General features: G+C 39.5%; 1 long non-coding RNA gene across 1 annotated transcript; it reads right to left on the reverse strand.

The window, feature by feature from the left end:
• Positions 1-1642: 1642 nt before the first annotated feature.
• LOC133275860 (uncharacterized) lies at positions 1643-5939 on the reverse strand. The gene is made up of 3 exons (XR_009745704.1): positions 5766-5939; positions 5153-5215; positions 1643-3422 (listed from the first exon to the last, which is right to left on the reverse strand). It is a non-coding gene; the product is annotated as an uncharacterized LOC133275860 (long non-coding RNA).
• Positions 5940-16685: the final 10746 nt, after the last annotated feature.

Raw genomic sequence — 16685 nt, forward strand, 5'->3', positions numbered from 1 at the left:
GTCCTGCAGTTGTCCCTCCAGTTTTAGAGGGGATCTAAAATTAAGGTGCCACTGAAAGGCACACCCAAGTGAAGGCAGAGAGAGGGGATTTAACAGAAACTGCTAAATGTTAAAGCAGTGCTTAGTTCAGTACCATTCAAATCTACACCTTGCATTCACTCCTGCAGAGTTCCACGGGAAAAGAGCCTACGTATTTTCAAGAAGCTATAGATTAAGGATGCTGGTTTCTCATCTCAAAGACTCATTGGCATAGGCATCATGCTGAGCTGCAAGCCTTGATGTCTAAATAGAAATAGCTACCAGAAACCAGATTTGAATCCTTTGTTTGAGTATAGGAACATTTTCAATAGCAGCATTCAACCGCAAAACATATTATTAACATCTGAGCTAGTAGCTTTTGTTTCATGATTAAAGAGCATTAAGTGCTGTACCCAGCTGGCTCTTATGGATGCCATGACAGAGCTAGACTTGACTGTGCAACTGCTCCAGCAATCTCTTCTATATATATTAAATTCAAATTGCAAATCAAGAGGAACATTTGACTAATATTACTACTTATCTAATATGAGCCCCTTCAGGAGCTGTCTGTGACTGCAGCTTCATTTACAACAGCAATATCTCTCTAAGTGTACTATTTGGCACTGGAACCAGTCTGAATTGGAGTTTAATAGTTATCCTGAGAGGACAAAGCAAGGCTTGAGCTTCATCTGCTAGTAACTAACTCCAGGCTTCTTTGCTGCTAGGAACTAACTTCAGGCTTCTTTTCCTTGCTTTGTGCAGCTGCATAATTTGCACACAGCTATCAGAAGAAATGTCAGTCTACAACTCAAGTTGCAAGCACTACACATTACATATGCCAATAGCCCAGAGTCTCCCCAGGACCTGATCATCTCCTCTTGACTTCGTGTTAAGATACTGTCAGATAAGTCTGAAAAGTAATAGGCAATGGAGAAGCCAATGAGATCTCCCCTATGCATTTCTAATCAAAAAGGGCTTGAATTCTGAATACTAGACCAAGGCACAACAAACAATTGAGGCAGTATCTGCTAAGAAATGGGAAGTCATTCTGCTTCTAACTCTGGGCAAGTTTATTTCAAAGTTGGCTTCCACAGCTGCACGCCATCTCTCAGTTAGCAGTAGCTACAAAGAAAGTGGATCCCAGCTGACAAGACCAAGATGACTCTTTAAGCAGAGGTTGAACAGGGCTTAATGAATATGTAGATCCTATTAGTAAAAGATCTGTGTTTGCAAATTTAAGGACTATGCTCCAGAGGAGAGAAAGTAGACTGAGACTGATGTAGACTGAGAGTCCAAGCTAGAACTTGGAAACAGCAGAGCTTCATTGGCACTCGGTGAAATACAGAGCAGCATCACCCACAATTATGCTGTTGATACTTGTCAGTTATTAGTTTCAATTCTTATAAAGCCCTTCCCACAACACTCTTAAGTGCTACAGAAACATCAAACTTTTATTGCTGCAAAGAGAGACCTACGTCCATCTTTTGGGAGATGCCTGTAATATTTCTGCCATCTTTGACTCAACTTGTTGGGTTTTTTTTTATTTCTGATTGTGTTCTTTGAGGCTGTGAAGCAAGGTGTCAACATGCAAGACCTAAGTCTACCGTTTTATTATATAAAGTTTCGTTCCACTTCTCCTTATATCTCTGGGCTCTCAAAATGATGCTCAGCATAGTAAGTTGATAGGCCATACTATTTTGATTAAGGTCCCATCACACTTCATGGAACAGTTGCAGTAACAATCTTTTTTTCCCTGAAAAATAGGTTCTAGAAGAGAGGGAAGCATTGCCTCACTTATAGGTGCAAGCTCATGCTTTATTTTGACCACCAAACTCTACCATTATGGAAGAGACTATGAATTCAGAACCAAGCTAAAAATACAATGAAAGAGACCTTGATGCTCCAGGGGGCACATCTGATAGATAAAATACTCTTTTGAATGCACTGTTCAGCCTCTCTCACCTGGACTAGAAAATACTCATAAGCACACTCGAAAAGACAAATGAAAAGGAACCAAGATGCACAAACTAGCCCTTCTCCTTTTTTACTTGTGTCTAAGACCATTCATCTCAGACTGCAGAAGCTTAGCTATGTGAACAGAACAAAAAAGTTGTCATTCTTTAGTTCAGAGAGAGAGATCAAACATGAAGAAAAAAGTGGTTTGTACAACATTATCTGTCTATCATTATAAAAATATTTTACTAAAGACAAATTTGAAATATATATCCAGGGTCACTTCTCTTTAATCTTATAATAGCAATTACTTTTCACAGCCAAGCTGGTTTCCCTCTCACAGACTCATTTCTACTGATGTGACTACTTGAAATCACACACAGTCACCCCTCTTACTAGCCTTCTGCCTATCATTATGACAACGAATGAGATGAATACTACATTTCCCTCCATTAAGACATCCCTCTGTCAAACTGAAAACATTGCAGAACCAGCCCACTTTATGGATGCATATAGGTTGACAGATGCCAAAGGAACAGAGTTTGAACTTAAGGAGTATCAGCACTACCTATGAGGTAGACAAGTAAGCCAAAAGCTAGCGTATTATATACTTGTCTAAATCTTCATCTTTTTTATTTAGAAAAGAGTATTCTATCAGCTTTTCACATTTATTTAGCACTGCTTCCTTTCCACCCATTGCTACCGGTCTTATTCCTGGCTCTGTAATGACACTCACACTGTCAGTGATCTGTTTGGTGATCTTCATACTAACATGTACAGCATTTTCTCTTCTAACCTTATCTTCTCCAGAATCTATCATTTTATGACATGGAAAAAGCAGCCAACAGTGAAGTCCCAGCACAGTGACTAAGAGCACCAGTTACATTCCTCAAACAAGGAGCTTCATTGCACTTAGCCTATAGATTTTAAATAGCATCTCACCTTGCCAGACAGAGGGAATAGTTCCCTCTCCTCCCCCAGAGGGGTAGCAGCTCTGTCCTCAGATATTGGACTACAAACACTAAAAGCCAGGCTAGTCAATATACAAGCTAATATAGTATCATAGTCACTACCAGAAAACATAGTTTAAGAGAAAACTTTTCCATTTACAGTATTTGACTTGCATCATTGCTGTCAACATGAGATGGAAGAAATTACTTTATCAGGCCTTTGCTGAACAGCTGGCAGATTCTCCTGCTTGCTTAATGCAAGCTAAAGTGTAATTGATCTCCATAGAAACAATAGGAAACAAATATACTCAGAAAAGGGTGGACAATCTACTAACATGGGAATTATGTTCAGCTTCTATCTACACTGTAGACACATTCTAGTGCTAACCAAGTCACAGCTGGGCAATAGCAGCTATAAATCTACATGCTTGCATTGTACACTGCCATTCTTTCGACTTTCCTTCTTTCTTCTTGGAGTTTAACATCTCTTCAGGAGAGCGTCTACAAAACATTAGAACATATATCTGTATCTCAGCTGAATATCTTCACCTGGCTTCCAAATAGGCTACCTAACCTAAGTCATATCAGGCTTTAGCCATTCTCTTCCAATTACACTTCTTACCATGAAGTCTTAGTCATGTCTACCACAAGAGTCTCCTTACCCAAGACAGACTACTACCTCTCCTCCCCACCCCATTCTTGACACTCACAAATCTGAGAAGGGTCCCTGCAGACCTCCTCCTAAGTGGCGCCTAGAGGTTGCCCAAAAATCCTCTTAATATCTTATCAATATCAACGTGCTCTTAGCAGCAGATGAGTGTCATGGTTTAAAACAAGCCAGTAAGTACCACACAGCAGCTCATTCACCCCCTACTTCCCTCCCGAGTCAGGATAGGGAGGAGAATCAAAGGAATGTAAAACCCGCAAGTTGAGATAAGAACAGTTTAAAAACTAAAATAAAGCACAATACTAATATTACTAACCATAATTCTAAAGGAAATAACAAGGGGAGAGATTATAAAACTCAAAAGGGGAAAGAATACTAATAAACACAAGTGATGCACCATGCAACTGCTCACCACCTGCTGATCAATACCCAGCCCAACCCAAGCAGTAGTCTGGGCCTTCTTGGTGACTTCCCCCAGTTTATATACTGGGCATGATGTGCTGCGGCATGAAATACCCCTTTGGCTAGTTTGGGTCAGGTGTCCTGTGTCTGCTCCCTCCCAGCTTCTTGTGTCCCTCCTCACTGACAAAGATTGAGACTGAAAAGCCCTTGATCAGGGTAAGTGCTACTTAGCAACAACTAAAACATCAGTGTGTTATTAGTATTGTTCTCGGGCTAAAACCACAACATAGCACTGCACCAGCTACTAGAAAGAAAATGAACTATCACAGCCAGAACCAGGACAGCATGTGTTCTGTCATCAGACAGCAAACAGAAAATATGTCTAAGCTTACAATCCTCACCAATAGATTCCTAATGCCGTTCTAAAGTGTTTCTAGGTATATCATCTTTCAAGTAATTTTCCTCCTTATCTGAAAGAAGTAGCATCCTAAACCCTAACAGCTGGCTGGGGCAAGTCAGACAGCATGCAGTAGCCAGTAAGATATGGAGATCCTTCAATAGCTCTCTCAAAGTCATTGACAACAGGCCATGAAACCATTAGACAAGGCAATGCTACTTGCAGCAGTTATTTCTGTGGCTATTTCCTCATTCTAAAGAGCAATAAAGTACCAGATTAAACACTGAAGCTGGCAAATTGAATTGCACTCACCTTTAGAAATGCCTTTTCGCGGTATGCTCACCCTGCAAATCCAGCCTATTTGGAACTACTGGTGAAGAGACTTTCTCTACTGCACCTGAAGGGGACTTTACAAACAGACTCTCCAAAAATGTGTAGGTAGCAGCACCCATTCTATAAACTTTGATTACTAAAGATAAAATGTTCTATACTCTAGCCAGTCTTAACAAAGAAAAGGACAGCCAACAACTCAAAATAGCGGCACAGATTGGGTGTAAAGCACTGACTTTATGGACTGTTAGTTCTTAGAATATTTTATATATTCCATGGCCTGTAAAAGACTGGTGAGACTAGAAATGCAACAGCTTCTTGAAGAGTTATTAACTACTTATAAAAAGTAAAACGTAGCAGTGTTTTCCTGTATACAGCAGGACATATCATCAAGATGTACACAGAGCAACAGGTATGCAAGCAACAAAAACTTACCTTGTGCATATGTTCCCCATCCTGAGATGTAGTCCTATGCATTTCTTTTCCAGTAGAGTTCCTCTGAAAAAGAAGTGAAGTTACACATAGCAGCCTTGGGCCACGGCAGGTGCTCAGGGCCAGCCAGTCAGTGCAGAAGCCCTGCAACATCTTTTCATCATATGTACATTTAGAGAAGTTATCTTTAAGGAGCAAAACCATCTTCATCATCTTTAGGCTACAGCTGTGTAGCACTTGGTCCTCCAAGTGGTGGGCTTTTACATTCCCTTTTTATTTCCACCACTACCATTAAAATATTTTTTCACAAGTTCAAAATAAATAAAGAAGCCAAGTCACATACAGAAGGTAACGTATTCCAAAAAACACCCTTGCTCACCTACGTTCAGCTAAAAGCCAAGCTCTTCCCTCAACCGAAGGAAAACAAATTTAGAAAAGACTAACTTCCAGAGCCTACCAAGCATTGTCCTGGCTGCAGCTTTTCAGCAGCACAACTATGTCAGATATTCACATACAGAAATACTATGTATTAATTATGTATTTTGTATATAAACAAAAACTTTATGAAACCCTACTGAAATATACAAACTACTTCAACACCTTAAATAAAACTAACTCCAAACTCTTCATGCATAAGTCTGATGTCTTAAAGTAGTCCCTCTAATTAACTAGCTCAGAGTTTATATAGCCTTGCTGATGACTGACGTTAGGTTGAGAGCTCAGCAAGGCAATAAAAATAAAGCATTGCCTGTCCTTAGCAATAAGAGAAAGTAATTTAGGTCTCTTTATAGACTTCATGGCTCAGCAATAAGCACTTCACCATGTCTGATTGTAATTAATACCTCTGATTCTCTGATTAGCAGCAGCATGTCATTCAGGTGACTTCACTTGAAAAAAATCGGTATTTTGTTAGTAAACACTTGTGTAAGAAGGGCTTCTAAGTGCAAGTGGTTATCCTTGATCCTTCATTAAGGAAAAGGTGGTAGAGTTAGAAGAGGGGAAGGCATGGGAGGGAAAGAAAGAAAACAAACACTCCAAACCCCCCAAAAAATCAAAACCAAAACCATCAAAGAAAGATAAAGAACAAAAACACAACTCAAAAAATCTGGAACAAATTTTAGGTCTAACATGAGTATTTTTCCAGGAAAAAAAAGGCAATCAGTGATAAGTCTCTCATGTTTACTTGCAAATGGGCCGTATCACAATTTTACACACCCTGGGGAAATCCTGCTACCTTATTATTCTGTGCTTCGCTAACAAAATGGGTATAATAGTACTGCCTTGTTTCATGAGCTTAGAATAAAGATAAATCTGCTTCTAAATGTAGACAGGGAAAAAAAAGATAGCACAGAGTGACATTATCCCAGGCCATTAGAAGATAATGTGGCATTTCCAGTGCAATGGCCAAACACAAATATCCACATGTCCATTGTGTGCTTGACAAGAGTCATAAAAAGACCAGCACAGAAAGATACTTCTCCTGACACTACAGACATGGCATGAGGCTGGTCAGATTGTCTGCTGCTGCAAATTGTGAGACCCTCACAGATAAATGAGCTACTTTTTATTACCTGATGCCTACTTCCTACTGGGTGGTAAGTAAAATTAAGTACTCATCTTTCTTTCATTTGGGACCGATATCAGAAGCAGCATCTCAAATCTTCTTCTAATTTGAATGATAATTATGACATGCCAGTGCAAACCAGAGGCTAGTGTTGAGTCTCATCTCCTCCTAGATGGGCCCATTTGTTTCTCCTCTCCCTTACAAGTCTGTGGAAGCCACATTTGGATCTGCCTTCTCAGAAGATGGGGAGCCAACATTCATAATTAAAAGTACAAGGGAAATATAGGGCAAAGTTAGATTAGTCTTTTAATGATCTTAGATAAAAGAAAGAATACACATTTCACAGTGAATTACAGCATAAAGTGACTTATATGGAACCAGATCCTCATCTTACTTTCAACAGCAAAAGAAAGTTACTTTAGAGATCTGACAATCTTCTTCTCCCCTTCTGAAAGTGAGGGGACTTTTTTTATTAGTATTATTTTTATTTAGAAATGAATCAGCAAAGATGAGGAGGAAATGAGCAGTCAGGAGAAAGGTCTCACCTCCGACACTGAGAGCATTCTTACGAGTCTTTGTAAGTTATATCCTCCTATTATCACTATCAATTTAAATGATTATGCATGATGAAATGGCATGATGAAAGCAGGGCTTGAGAAGGGACTGCACACCAGCAGGTGGGGGTTTTTTTCCAATTCAACTATCCAGGTAACTGGAGAGCAACTACAACCAATTAATCAGACCAGTTAAGCCTCCTTAAAAGCATTATGGCCCCCCACCCATTGTGTACAGACCCTGCCACATGCAGCTGGCTGCCCAGGATTAAAGTACAAATCTGAATAATCACAAAAGTATCTCTGCTGTTTCATAATCCAGAGCCTGCCATCCTACAAGGGCACACTAGGAGCTGGATACAGTCCAGCACAGCAAGTGCTGTGCATGCAAACCCAAGCACTAAGGAGCTTGCATACAGAGGGAATACCAGGGAAGCTGGTCGGCTGTAATGTCACTGTTGCATGCCTAGAAATCCACTCCCACCAAAATGGAGGTGAAATGACAGACAGGAATATTTAAGTAAGTCCTAATTTGCATGCTGAATCTTACACAAGTTCCTAACCTCTGGGACATCGTTATTTTCCATGTTTTTCCCACAGCTCTCTAATGTAAAAGACCCATGAAGATTTTAAAATGTACCTGTACCTCTCTCCACTCTAGTACTATTCGAGCCACGGCACGGAAACCTGTCTGTCAGAGGCCAAACCCAATGCTCAGTCACACGCCAGCCCACATGCACCCCTATTTAAGAAAAAGACTGCAATTTGTGGCTGCCTGCCCTCCTGGGTTGCGTCAGTGCCTGACTCACCCTGAATACACAAATCCTCCCCCCTCCGCTGATCCCCCAGCCAGTGCTTTTAGTCAGCAGACGTTAATTCAGCAAGACATTCACACAAAAGATGTTGCCTGTATCCCCACAGCCAACCGCCCACCCCCCGGGGCCAGGTTTCAGTGGCATTCCCTGCCTCCAGGCTCTTTGTGCACTGTGAAGCTCCGCTTCCACTCCTGCAGTGGTTCCTGCCCTCCCTGCTCCCATCTTTGATAGCTCCAAAGATCCACCATGGGTCATCCCTGCCAGTGTGCATGGAAATGGGTAGGGGTCCTATCAAGTGAGATCAGAATAGGGGATACACTTGATAGGGCCACCCAGACCCTGACACAGGCAGCAGAAATGCTGCAGCAGGAGCAAGGGCACCATGCAAGAAGCAGGGCATAGGGAGGGAGTGTGTGTCAGAGATTCAGGAAGAAGCCTGGGAAATGAAATGTAAAGAGATTAACTAACTTAACAAAAAAACACACAGGACATCTGCAACAGAAATGGAGGCAACACCTGAATCCCAGAGCCTGGCTGTAACATCCTTCATCCTTTGGAGGAAGCAAGCAGTGCCCCCAGTGGCAGGTTTGGGATCATCACCAAAAAGAGAGCAATGTCAGCCTTTCTCATCTGCAGATCATCAACTTACTCTGCTGGTAATCATCTTGACCTGCAGAGCCATTCTGTGTTAGTGATCAGTGTCCTGTACCCTCAGAGACATTTTGGCACAAGACAGCACCTTTTATGTGGGTCTTTCAAAACCTAGCATCAAACATAACAAAAAGTAATTGTCATGTCATTACATGGAACCTGGTGTTTGTGTTCAAGAGGCATATAATGCTATCCCTGAGAGATTTTTTGGAGGTACTTTAATGCTTCTTAATTATTTTTTTACTATCTGTTTATAAGAGTTACCACTGATCTTCAAAACAATTAAATATATGCTTCTGGTCCTTATTTGAGTTGACAATATAGCTTGGAATTTTAGCGGTTTTGGGCAAATGAATCAGCACATCTATGAATAAACCAGCCTAAGTCTGAAGTCCTGTTTCCTATCTCATGTCTGATTCATTAGCAAATTACTTCAGAGGATAGGAGCTTAATTTCTGCTCACATGAAGTCATAAGTATTCTGAAGTCATAAGGAATGCCTTTATTCCTGTTGCCTGTTTAAGAAGTCAGAATGTATTGCACTGCATAAAAATGATCTATCCTTGCAGCTTAAGAAAACAGTTCTTGAAATAGAGCTAAATTAGGTTTAACCATCCCTCACACATCCCAGCCTGAAGGAGCACCCTAGCAACAACCTTTCACATCTTGCAAACATTTGCTACTAATTATGGGTTCTTAGAGCAATAACACACTGCTCCATGCTTCAAGGAAAGAGGCCAAAAGCAGCCTCAAAAGTAAGCCTTAGCTTTTAATTTAAACCAGTGCCATACAAGTTCTCAAATATACATTGCAAAAGCTTCCCAAAACACTGCTCTGATTAATGGCTCTAAAAACTTGTAAAAGCTTAGCTGTCAAGCATTAAAATGTAGGCTGAGAAAAAGCTCGTGTAGAACAGCTAAATAAAAATCTTTTGAAATAGCTTTTCCCTATACCTTAACTAAGAGTAGCACAATACAGCAACACACAGTGAAACTCCAAAGAGTCACAGGGCTCACTCTGTACCAGTTCAAGGGCTCCCGTACCTGCTTCCAGCAAGTTATTCATGCCTCAGCAAGCCTTCCCTCATCACTTATACATCAGCCAGTCTTCCCTCATCTCCTTTCATTCCTAAACACACAGTCTTCTCTAGTCTAAAAGCTCCCCTCTTACTGCTTGAGCTACTTTTACCCTTCAAGTGCTCTTGAATTTCCCTTGACCCGAAGCAGGAGCCAGAAAGAAGCAGGCACAGAAGAAATGCTATCCTTTCCAGATTCCTCTTGTTTTTAATTCTCAGATCTCACCTTAACAAGCAGCCAAGCCATACTCCAGCTTATCTGCTCCAGGTGACCGTGTTTGAGCAGGGAGCATGGGACAAGATGACCTCCTGATGTCCATTCCAACCTCGACCCTTTTGTGATTGACATTCATTGTGCTTACAAAAGAAATTTAGCATGGATAACCCTTTCCTGGGAAATGGTGCTGGGTACCCTCAGACATAGCTGGCATGTGAGGATGTCAGCTGGAACCCTGAAGGCTGGAACCCTTCTAGCGAGACTCTGGAAGATACAACATCTGTCCAAGATGAACTTGGGTCTTAAGGCAGAATATCAGCTGGTAGGGATGTCTGTAGCTAAGAAAATGAGAGGCTGGGATTTGGTTTTGTTTTTTAATTTCCTGCTTTTCTCACTTCATACTATTTACCATTTCTTAGATAATTTTTAGTGATTCAAATCTGTGTCTACAACCTCCATGATAAGTTTTCAATTTTCTTCATGAAAGGGTAAGGAAGTTGTTACAAAACATTTTTATTTGCTATTCATGCAAGGATTGCATTGGCTTAGAAACTTTAAAACTAATACAACACCAGAATGATAGAAATGACTAAAGACACTAGGCTACTGGCATTGACTCTAAAATACTCTATTGTTTAAGTTATAGCAGCATTTCTTCTACTCCCAGGAAGTGAGAATATGAGAAACATCAAGGAAGTAAAAAAGTTATGTTGTTTGCTGAGACTAGAGTCTCCTTCCAAGGGCTTAACAATGGATTTCAGCATCACAGGCTTTCCAGCTCTCTATGTGCTTAAAACCAAGAATGAAAAAAAAAATGGTGGGATTTTTCAGCATATAATGCATTGGGAAAGGAATGTTCTCTTTCAGGGACCAGTTACTATGTCCCCTGCCAGGAAATTGAAGCCTGTTCATACTACTGCAAAACTATTACTGTAATAACCAAAATTACCCCTGAGTCTCCCTAGATCTGTTGGATAATTTATTGCTGAATATCCAGCATGTCTCATGCAAATTCCATTTGTCAACGCTGGCCTTTCCAACCACAGTGCTTCTAATATATGGAAAGAAGGCATTAAGTCTTTATCTCCCACACCAAAGTGCTATATCAGACAGCACTTTGCTACTTTAAAAGGCTTACTGAAAATACAGTGTGAAGGGCAAATTAGTGGAGGAGGAGAAAGGAGGACTTACAGGCCTCCTAAGGACACAGATTGTGATACTCATATAAAGAAAATCTCAGGGCTCAACAGTGCAGCAAAACAGTAAACCTGCAACTGCTTGATGACTGTACTGCTGTGTCTTCTAACTTTTTTTGGAGTATTCAGTTAGCTATAGATGTGAAGCAAAAAGCCCCAACCTGCTGTATCTGAGTGTCCCCCAGGCAAAAAAAAAAACAAACAACCAAATCAAAAACAGACAAACAAATTTGGATCTGGGTCTTCTGGAGCTTTGGGAAAATCTGAACTCCAAGCACTTCAGTTCTGGTCAACACTCACCTAAATCTAGTATTAACCTTCGATTTCCTGTGTTCTTCATGAGATCACATAGATATTGAATTAAAAAGTGATGGGTTTGAACAATTTGATAGTGATGCCAAAATAATGAAGTTTTCCCTCTGCTTCAGGAAAAAAATTCCATTCTGAAGAAAGCAGGCTTCTATTCCAAAGGGATCTCAAGATTTCATTAGATTATGGGCTTTGTTTTAAGAAAAAGAGAGTATATTTTTAAATGGCAAATAGTTTTTGCTTCTACAGTACAACAGAAAACTTGCACATATTATATAACAAAAGTTTCTTGCTGAAGTGTTTGGAAATGATTGGGATGTCTAACCTGCTGAAAAATGATGTTGATAAACTTAGTCACAACCTTTGTGATAGACAGAGAACAGGCCTTTTTAACACAAATTTTAATAAATATCAGCAATAAGTGTACTGTGTACAATTATTATGTCATTAGACTAAGGCTGAGATGACGCAGCTGCTACAGAGTTGAACTATCCAACTAGAAATACGAAATGGACAGAGTTTGCCTTGGATTTGAAATTATGATTAATCAGATCATTTGCCACTACATTATTTGAAACATAACTGATGCACTAATTCTTGGAGATACACTAGTAATTCTTTAAAGTTTTGTCTTTTTGAGCCGATAGCAAAAGCAGAGCTTCTGTTGCCCTGTCTGCTCTGTTGTTTATGCATACGGCAACTTCCAATTTACAAAGAATTCATTCCTTCTCTGGCATTCTTCATCCTCGGTGTTTAAGAAAATTACACTTCCAAACACTCCTGATCAATATTCGAGCTGTGAGGCTTCCTGTTATCTGTGACTCTTTGCAAGTCTCTTCCAGTGAGTGTTTCCAGGGGCTTTTCTTAATTAACCCAGTCCTAAGCCTCAACCAACAGTAAGCACCAGCACGTGTTTTCTTGGTATGACTCATGTGCGGTCGGTTTTACAGATGACATGAAGACTCAAAATTCAGACACCCATAAGTCTGAAGCCAACTGCAAAGCAAGGAGGTGCCATTAAAATAGTGGGAGCAAGAGTCAATAAAGAGGGATGGAGTACTAATAATTACAACGTCCCCTTAGGAGGGAATAAAAATAAACAGCTAGCAACAGATGGAAGACAAAAACAAGTAAATGCACTACATGATTTAAAGGGACTAGATTTCCATCTCATCTCCTTCTTACTACCTTAAGCTTTGCAGTCTGTTTTCTCCCAGAGGTAATGAAGTCCTGTTACCTGCTCAAGGTAAAAGGGAGAAATCAAGGGTTCTGTTTGAAGCAATTAACTGCAATTTTCTCTTGCAGCCAGAAGGACAGGGATTAGGGTTCAAATCAGGACTCAAATTTTCTGGGACAAGTACCAGTTTTAGAAAATGTTAAATTTCACCCTCTTGTACAAATGAAATTATGTTGTGTTAAGGAGTTGCATTGTTATAAGCATGAGAAAAAAATGAAACAGCAGCATTTGCTACCTGTTGCTGAGCCTAGTTACTGCCCATTACCATGTTCTTTTCATCTTCTTTTACAAAAGGTTTGCACCTTAAGAAGGAGCAGTGGGGTCAGCAGATGACTCACATAAATGCTCTGCAGTAAGGCATATAACATATCTTGAGCCCTTTAAATGTCAAAATCTCTACTGTTCTGTTTATAAAGCAGTTTTAACAAGTATTTTAGAACTCTGTTGAAGCACAGCCCCAAAGCAAGGTCATCTCTCCTAGTTCTGATATCCACAAAGTAGCACACCCCATAAGCCCCAAAGAATTAAATATCATCCATGTCTGCACCAGTGTGATCCATCCAAGGTATGATAATGTTTTGTTGTTCAGTTTGCATAGCTGGCTCTGTATATCTGTAATGTATTTTGAAGTGGAAATAGGCTGATGATGTGGTGAAACAAAGCACTTTAATTCCATGGAAGTTCAAGACTAGCACTCAGCAATTAGGTTAGGAAACAAAACTAGGCAAAACACTTGGATCTATGTAAGAATGTGCAGAGGAACACATTTTCTCCACTTCCTTTATATTGCATGTGCTATTCCATATTTTAGACTGGTTTTACATTACTGGCAGAACCTACAAGGCTTAACCAGTGGTTGAAGCCTGCAAGTAAATGAAGATTCTAAGATACTGTAAGTCAAGCTTCACAGCCAGTATGAGGATAAACGCATCAAAGCATACTCTTTTTTTCTTGTACTTTTTACTGGGATCAGGTTAGCTGTAAATAAAGTTATGTTGGTCAGAATTCTCCCCTCAGGAACATATATTTGTTCAGAGTGAAATGTTTCACAGAAATATATTTCCACACTATAAATTTCCCTAGGGTTGGGGAGAGGAATATTTTTTTCAGCATCATTATAGGGAAGGAGATGATCTGGTTATGAAGTTTTCTGAAGCAAACATTTTGGTCTTACTAGTCAGAGTAACATTTTATTTTTTTTTAATTTTAAAACTTTATTTACATTACAACCTTGACAAGATAAAAGGAAGCATCTCAATATTAATAATTTACCTGAAGTTATCACAGGATCTTGTCTTCTGAAGCATATTAATGTTTTGGTTAAGTTAAAAATCAGAAAAGAAAAAAAAAACCAAAACATCCAAATTTTATTATTTTTATGCCTGTTGGAAAACTTACGCTATTGGTAATTTGAGTGGTTTATATAAAGTGATCTCACCAAGGCATAGTGCTGCATTATTATGACTTTCATGTATTGTGATATTTGATTTGCCTATGTTAATTAATAGATAAGTTTAAATTAAAAAAGAGAAATATTGCAATTTCCAGAAATCTGCTCCATTTCAAAGCTAGATTGAGTTTAATGGCAACAGGATAAGGACTTGACCATAATGAACATCTCAAAGAGAAAAAAAAACCAAACAGTTGAAAGTTGTATATGGCAAAGTATGCACATTCATTTTTTGAAGGTCTGCTTGTAATAACATTTCAGTTGTGGCACACACTTGTCTGCACCAGCAGAGCAACATGTTTTCACAAGATCAGTTATTATCTTAAAATCCATTGCAGTAGTGACCAGATACTGCCTGTGATATTATGTTTCTTTAAAGTCATAAGGCTTACGTGTGGACCACCTGGAAAACCACAAACTACAAAAATTCCTAGGTGCTGGATAACCCCCAAACCAGTACCTATTAAAGCACTGCAAGAAAAATACATGTTAATTTAAATAACCTGAAGAAACAACATCTTTACAGAATGGGTAGGATGAGGTGAAAGCTTCCTGCAGCTAATTGCTCTGAGTTCATGCTTCCAGGACTCTTCAACCCATATGATGGACCTTACCTTCTTAAAGAGCAGTTGCCATTTCTGCTGATACCTGCATCGCCTCTTCCAGGGGATCACCAGGATCAAGAATTCATGCAGCTCAGACGTCTCCAGCACACAAAATGAAGCCGAAGGAAACAGAACACCAGGAGGTTAGATGACGGTTGATCTAAGAAAATTTACCTAAAACACAAAGGGAAGCTAAAACATGGAAAGGAGCACATACATTATGTGAATTTGCAATGTGAGACAGCAAAAATATCAATGCAGTTTTAGAGCATTTGGTGCTTAGGCAACAAGGTACAGAGCTTGGGAGTAACAGGGGTTTTCTTAGGCTCCCATTCTCCAATGATCGCCAGACAAATGGGCTGCTCTGTAGGGAATCTCACTGAATCAGTAGGACTGTAGGCAAATGCAAAGGTCTGCCTTCATAGGCTTCATTGTAAGAGAGAGGCCTTGGAGACACAATTTTTTATAGTCGTCTTTGGTGCAAAGTGTTTAATTCCAAGAGCCTTAATTCTCAGACACAAATAACCCAAACAAAGGGATTTTGGATAAAATAACCATATATTTACACTTCTTAAAGTATGTAATGTCAAAAATAAAAATAAGTAAAATCTAGGAACAGATTGTGTTCAGAAGTGCACATTGCCACATCCTTCACAGAGGCAAGAGAGCTAAGAGAAGCCATGCAAGATAAGAATCTCTCCTGACAGAACAGCAAAGGAGTTCAAAGCAGATCTGGCAAAACACAGGTAGGTACAAAAAGAGCTGAAAACGAAAAGAAGGCTACAAAATTGTACAAAAGTTTGAAATTAAGAAAGGGCAGAATGATCAGCCTGGAAATTGGAGCTAGCAGCCAAATCTAGATTTTGAGACTACAGTGGATGAAGAGCAATCTTCCAAACTCTGTGGTACTACCACAAACTGGATGAAAAATAAGGTCTCAACTTCATAATTTCACTGAATCTCTCAGAATTTTGGGGTTTGGGAAATTTTGTTCTATGACAGATATGAAAAGAGATGCTCACAGAACAATCTTCCTCATGGTCATAACGAAAGAGCCACTAGATAGGAGGATCTGTTATACAGCATGGTCTCTAATGAGTGAAAGGAGCTCTCAATAGCTTAAAAATCCCCTTTAAAAAAAAAATCACTGTAATGGCCAAAGGGAAGTAAGAAAATAAAACTTAGATAAGGTTAAATACAGGAATTAGAATCCATAGATTCAATCAAAATAAAACTGAAGCAATCTTCCTGTGAAAAAAAAAAAAATATTTAATGGCTTTACAGACTTAAATGTACTGTAAGTATGTACTGAGTTACACTTCTCTTGAACCAGCACTTCCCCTCTCTCTCCCCTTGCACACCAATGCCAAAAGGTTTAAAACTGGTAAATTGAGACACTTTTGAGCAGAGTGTTGTCATTCCTGCAAAATGCAATAATAAATTTACATTCTCTTTAAACAAGTCATAACAGAGCTACTAATACAGAGTACAAATCATAGAATAAGCAAAGATAAAAACATCTGCAAATGTCTTTCTGTGTCACAAGCCTTTTCAAGAAGTACCCAGGCTAGACTGAAGAGCAATGTGATAACATTCATTTAGAGACGTGTTAAACTGCTCAGTGCACATCCGAGACCAAACTTGCCTAGAATCTAAGAGAAGGCAGTTCTGAGGTTAAGTGCTGTCCCATCATTATGTTTCATTCTGGCTCACATAAACATCAGGCACTTAAGCAGCTACTTTACTGCATATTTAATCCCCATGTAAAACAATGAAGATAGCTGTGCAACAGCTAGAAACAACTACTTTAACCCGCCTCAGGCAGCTGAGAGCTTGAATTATGGGAAATGTCCAACTGGAACTG

Source organism: Pezoporus flaviventris, unplaced genomic scaffold, assembly GCF_033815535.1.
Source record: "Pezoporus flaviventris isolate CSIRO_AGI_PZ_B2104156 unplaced genomic scaffold, CSIRO_AGI_Pfla_v1 ptg000002l, whole genome shotgun sequence".
Taxonomy (NCBI): Eukaryota; Metazoa; Chordata; class Aves; order Psittaciformes; family Psittacidae; genus Pezoporus; species Pezoporus flaviventris.